Source organism: Desmodus rotundus, chromosome 12, assembly GCF_022682495.2.
Source record: "Desmodus rotundus isolate HL8 chromosome 12, HLdesRot8A.1, whole genome shotgun sequence".
In the NCBI taxonomy this organism is placed as follows: Eukaryota; Metazoa; Chordata; class Mammalia; order Chiroptera; family Phyllostomidae; genus Desmodus; species Desmodus rotundus.
Genome location: NC_071398.1, coordinates 5,411,499 through 5,417,640, shown reverse-complemented (window position 1 = coordinate 5,417,640; position 6,142 = coordinate 5,411,499). Strand labels below are relative to the sequence as shown.

Sequence of the window (6,142 nt, the reverse complement as noted above, 5' to 3'; positions counted from 1 at the left end):
ATGAATTCAGGTGTCTTTGGATGACAGCAAAGTGACATTGATCTGGATTCCTCAGCAGCGTCCAGCCTTGGACTCTGCAGTTTTCCACCCCACGTTCAGAATATAGCTTCATTCCACTGCCGCTTAATTATTATGGCGCAGAAGACCATAACCCTAAATTAAAGTGAGATGTAATTGCTCTGCCAGTTTTCACATCTGCCAGAATTCAGCCGGCAACAGCAGGATTCTGTGAGCGTCTCCAAGTACAAATGTGCTGTCGGGGACAGGGGGAAGAAAGGAAAAAAACTTTCCTCTCCACATTCGCCCTGCAGCTAGGCTGACACAACAGAAATTGGAAACAATTGCAGAGGCAGAAACTTCTATGGTAACAGAAAACTTGTGACTAGAAAGATGGATTCCTAGGGAATAAAGCATAACTTCCTCTGACAATGCTGTGTTTGGGAAAAGGATTCTCTAGTCTGAGGATATTAAGGTCATTAGAAGTAGCTGAGGTTTTGTTGGGGGGGGGGGGAGGGAGGCGGGGAATGGAGGCTCTGAACAACTCACTCTGCTCCCCCTCAACGTTCTCCTTCAAACCAATGTTAGAGTTAATCATCAATTGAAAGCCAGAAATGATATTGGAAAATCATTCTTTTACAAACGGAAACTATTATAATTTAAAAGGGTGCAAATGAAACCATACATTTTCAGAGGGAGATCAATGAAAAGCACTTTATTAGAAAATATAAATCACTTTTTAATTTCAGATGCAACAAGACTCATTTTTTCAGTTTCATTGAAATTGATTGGTACACCTGCAGAGAAAAGCAGCTTTATCATCTCCTTATCAGCCAATTAATATGCAGGTCTAAATGTGAATACTATTCCAGTTAACTAGAAACGGATGATTTTATTGAAGTCTTAATAGGCTAGCAAAAGCTGACTTCCACCCTGCTAAATGAGGTCAGTTGAAGGAAAAAAAAAAATCAGAAGTGCAAAACTTGGGACCCATGGAATCTGAAACAATTTTTCTAACTCTTCAGGCCACAGAAAAATGGAAGCAAAGTGACTTGTCTGAAAGCAGAGGGACCTGTTATACGGAGGGGAAATCAGAATATAGGGTTTTCTCTCTTTTTTAAAAAGATTTTATTTATTTGTTTTTAGAGAGAAGGGAAGGGAGGGAGAAAGAGAGGGAGAGAAACATCAGTGTGTGGTTGCCCATTGTACACCCCCAATGGAGACCTAGACCATACCCCAGGCATGTGCCCTGACTGGGAAACGAACCGGGGACCCTCTGGTTCGTAGGCCGGCATTTAGTCCACTGAGCCACACCAGCCAGGGCAAGGGTTTTCTTTGAATCCAAAAAGAGAACTATTTGGGTTTGATTCTGAATTCTGACATTCCCACAATTCCAATCACTTCTTGGCCTCATCTCCATTTTAATCTCAGGGTAATTAGAACTGCAAAGTAAGTGAAGTATATGTTCTAGCCTCCCATTTTCTCCTTTCTGCGCTCATTTGCTGCCTTGAGATACTCTCTCAGACAGGCCAAAGCCTTCACAACCTCAAGTTGTCTGAATCCTTTCCCCTACCAAGTGGCCAAGTGCTTTTGGGATAGATGAATGCACACTGAGGTGTAACTGACTGATAGGCTCAAAGTGTTATGTTGCTAATGAGTTACTTATTTATTTATGCTGCAAAAAGCTTTATTGTTTCCATGTGGCCCAGGGCATGGGAGAGGCTCCAGGGTGGTTAAAAGGTGGCCTAGTGGCTGCAGGGAGAGCCCCAGGCAGAATTCAAACACCAGGGAGTGCAGGGGAGTCCCCAATCCTCTGGGCTCCACACACCCCTGGTGGTGCTTGAGAAGGGGAGCCTTTTGAGGAGACCCCTGCCCAGTCCAGCCCTGGGGCAGCCCACGGAGGGAGCCCGGTGTCGCCCATGTTCTTGCTGAGCTTCACCTGCTCATCCAGGAAGCGGCTCTCCAGGAGGTCACAGAGCTGAGGGGCTGTGCGGGCAGAACCCAGGGACTGCAGGTCCAACAGGGCCCTGGTCAGGTTCTTCTCCAGGTCCACAGAGGCTTCAACGAGTCCCGAGTGTCACCCCACTCACCTTGGGGAGGCCTCTGCATGTCCTGGAAGAGAGGGTGGCTGCCTCCCTGGTTCTGCATCTTCAAGAGTTGCCGGGCACCCCTACACTTCTTGGCCAACTCACGGAAGAAGTGGCCCACGCCATTCAGGGCCACATTGTCGCCATGGAAATAGGAGCCCAGAGAGAGGGAGGTGTGGGAGGCCCGCAGATGCAGGGCGGCCGGGCGGCTGACAGGGCCTCTACATTGGTGGAATAATTCTGACAAATCTGGGAGCTCGTGGTTGCCGGGCAATAAGGAGTTAAGGTCAGAAAACGGGGTTGGCTGGTCTCGGGGGCCGAGGATGACCGAGGTGGTTCTGAAGGTGGCGACTGGAGAGGAGGTTGGAAGGTGGTCGGAGGCTAGAAGTAAGTAGGGGCATCTCCAGGTCTGTTCCATCCACACTGTTGAAGCAAGAGACAGATCTGTCGGGGGAGAATGTTGAGGGCACCACCCCCAACAGCATTTTGAAAGAGTAAAATTTAAAGTTGGGATTGGCAACCTTTATCTGTAGAGGGCCAGGTAGTACCTGGTTTCACTTTGTAAGCCATAGAGTCTCTGTTGCAAGCTCTCAGCTCTGCCCTTGTGACGGGAGAGTGGCCACAGACAATAAACGGTGTGGTTGTGTTCCAATGAAACTTTACTTACAAAGCAGGCAGCCAGCTGACTTTGGCCTGTGGGCTGTTGTTTGCCAACCCATGATCTAAAGCGAGGGGCTATAAATGGTGAAATGTCAGGTGTGAAGGAAGAGCAACTGGGGCGTGGTTATTTTTCAGAGTAGGGGAGTTCAGGAAACCTACCTCTCTGGCGTTCTTCAGTCATCTTTGATTTTTTTGAAATTCACTCATTCATTCCTTCATTCCTCAAGCCTTTGATTGAACAAATGCTCATTCCCTCTGTCTGGAGCTCTGTAAGCAAGAATGACACCGCCCACGGCTTGGGGCAGCAGTGACCGCCCCTCGAAATGCTCACGCTAAGTCCCTGCTGACACCCTGTAGCTGGCTCCAGGCAGGCACCTTCAGAAACCGAACTTCCTGTGGAATGAGGAGGGACCGGTCCCAAGGGCAGGAAATACATTTCCCTGCTGCAGCGTGTCCTCAGGATATGACAGGGGTGGCCAAGGTCATGAGACCCATTTTCCACAGGTGACTCAGGAACTTGGCAGACCACTGCGCCCGTTGTCCTCCCATCGTTACTTGTCAAGCTCGACACTCCCAAGGTGCTGCGATTGCTCTGAAAGTCAAAAACAATTGCAGAGCCTATGGAATGTTATCATTTATTTTAGAACGTTGTTCTAAAGAATTTTTAGGTTTATAGATGTAGATATGACATTGTGGATGTTAAGAAAAGAGAGACATAAAAGTAACATCCTGTATAATTCTGATCTCTCAACAAAATGTGGCAAGGGCCTGGCATAGTACGTGGTGTATACAGGTGCTCAGAAAGCATCTGTTGAATGAATGAATAAATGAATGAATGAATGAATGAATATATTTTTAAAAAATCCAATGAGTGGCAAGTCTGTATTCTTTAAGAGTAGAGTTCACTTTCGACAAGAGCCCTTTTACGTCCAGTATGTTGATGTGGTGGATTACGAATACGTGCAACACTGTTCCTGAACATAATACGGTTTCGCTGTAAAATATCAGGAACAACTGGGCTGGAAGTGCGAGGGTTTGGATTTCAGTCTCAGCTCTGACGTAAACATGCTCTGCAACCTTGGGAGTCCATCCAGACCTTGAGTCTTTACCCCACCCAGAGAGAACCATTACACGGACAGATGAATCTATGATTACTGGTAAATAATATTTTGATAGGAATAAATAACGGAGATTTAAAAGATGAAGTTACGCCCTCCATGCTTCCTAACTGCCTTTCAGTTGGCAATATATCATGAGTAGTTCCAGTGTCTATTCTTCTTCTGATTTCTGTAGACATCCGTTGAGTGTCTGTGGACGATGCTCGTACTGCCAGCTCCAATGCTCCCCATTCACGGTGCCCACAGTCCCAGGGCACTGCACTACCATCCTAGGTCCTTTCCCTCCTCGTCTTCCTTCTCTCTTGCCTCTTCCCCTTCTCTCTTCTTTCTCTTTCTTCCCCTCTTTCTTCTACTTCCTCTTCCTCTTCTTTCCCCCTTCTCTATTTCCTCATCTTCTTTTGATGCCATGATTGGGCTGGTCGTCTGCAGAGATGTCAGGCCAGAAAATAGATTCTCTGTGTGTGTCTGTGTTTTGATGGCTACCCTCCTGGCCTTGAGTCTGCTGAGGTGCAAAAGGCACATTTTGGAGACAATCTGAGTCCATCTGTCATCAGGGAGTCATGATCTAATTGGAGGTATTCAAGGTGGTAGTTATGAATCTAGTCGAAGAAAGCTTTTTTTCCTTGATTTAGGTTAGAGATGTGTAGGATGGAATTGAGTCATGTTGAGTAGTGAGCTTCCTGTTACTGGCTGCATTCAAGTAGAGACATTGTCACGTTTCCATGCACACACAAAAAATAATATCTAATCTCACAATTTTGGTCCTGCACCCGATTTGCCCTTAAGTTTCCCCAGACATTTACTTCAGTCTGGCGGTTGGGGGCAGTGATTGCTAACTCCTTCCAGGTATTTATTGCATTCTCTGGCTCTAAGTCTAACTCTCTGACATGGGCCTTCCTGTAAGGTGCTAGCCTTTAACATCCTGAAACTGGTGCCGGCCGGTGAAAAACTTGGATGGGAAAAGAGGTTTAACTAATTGTGAATAATGAGATTTCAGTTTATCTGGGAATTCCAATTGTTCAGGCTTTCCCTACCCTTCATTTCCACGGATACCTGATGGCCTGTCTTAATGACAAAAGCGTGAAATAACACACGGAGGCATGTAAGGAAAGTAAGACACTCACGTTCTAGACGGACACATGTCCGTTTCCACCTGCACGCCGGAACACGCGACCAGGTCCCGTATGCAATGTCACACTAAAGACCCTTTAAATGCCTTGACTGAGCAATTTGGATGTACCCCCATTTTCTCATTTCAAAATGTTTCAGGTCCCCTTCGCACCGTGAAATGCATGAAAGCCGCTTCTGACCACAGAGACTAATGTGCTGTCCCTTTTATCTCCAAAACGGGCTCCCAATTGGTTCCAGGGAAAGTGATTTCCCCAAACCTGGCTGCCAGCTGTAATTGGTTTATATGTGACCCATCCATTTCCACACTGTTGTTAGAGTTGGGTGCTGGGGTCTCCAGGCCTTCCCAGGCCACTGGACCGGGCCAGTCTATGCCAGCAGGCGTGCCGGCAGATCCCCTGGAGTCGAGGGGTCCACTTTAGGTACTGCGTGACCTGTTGTGTGGAGTAGGCCCTTCCTGGAGACTGCCTTTGAAACCAGGCAGACAATGGGACACCCTGGGGGTAAAAGACACCCCCTCTTTCCTTCCTCTTACCTCCTTCTCCCTTTCATCTCCTCCCTCTGGCTATGGTCCAGAGGCAGCCTTAAGCAACTATATAGACTAGAGAGGAATCACTTGGTGTTGAACCTGGCTCTGCCTCTTCACAGCTGAGTGAGCTGCTCAGAATCTCTTTGCCTCCGTCTCTTCACCTGTCGAATGGGGCCAGTAATAGCATCATCCTTACAGTGTTGTTAGGACTGAACCAGCCAATGGAAATAACACACTTAGGCCCACCTGGAAAAGAAGGTCAGTTGAACAAGTGCAAGTGAACGAATCGATGTGTCATCCTGCCCCAGATGGCCTTCGATGGCTTTGCATGAAGCCTCACGCCTCCTCAGAGCCGAGCCCCGGTGGCGGGCTTCCATGTCTGCCTGCTCCCGTCAGCCAGAGCCGCCGTGCTCCTGCTGGCCTTAGGCACTGCCGACCCTCCTAGGGTTTGATTTAAAAGGATTCTGTGGTTTAAAAATATTGGAAACCACCGGAGTAGATGATCTCCAGGGCCTCAGTCAGTTCTAAAGTACATAATTTTTGTACTTTCCAGCAAATTCAGCAGCTTTATGATGGAGTCACTTATTATCTATAATCTGGCTTTCTGTTTAGCCAGAATCCCC

The 6,142-nt window shown here is 47.4% G+C and overlaps 1 pseudogene; it reads right to left on the bottom strand.

Moving 5' to 3' along the window:
- Window positions 1–1,742: 1,742 nt before the first annotated feature.
- Window positions 1,743–2,925, bottom strand: LOC139440420 (ferritin light chain pseudogene; annotated as a pseudogene).
- Window positions 2,926–6,142: the final 3,217 nt, after the last annotated feature.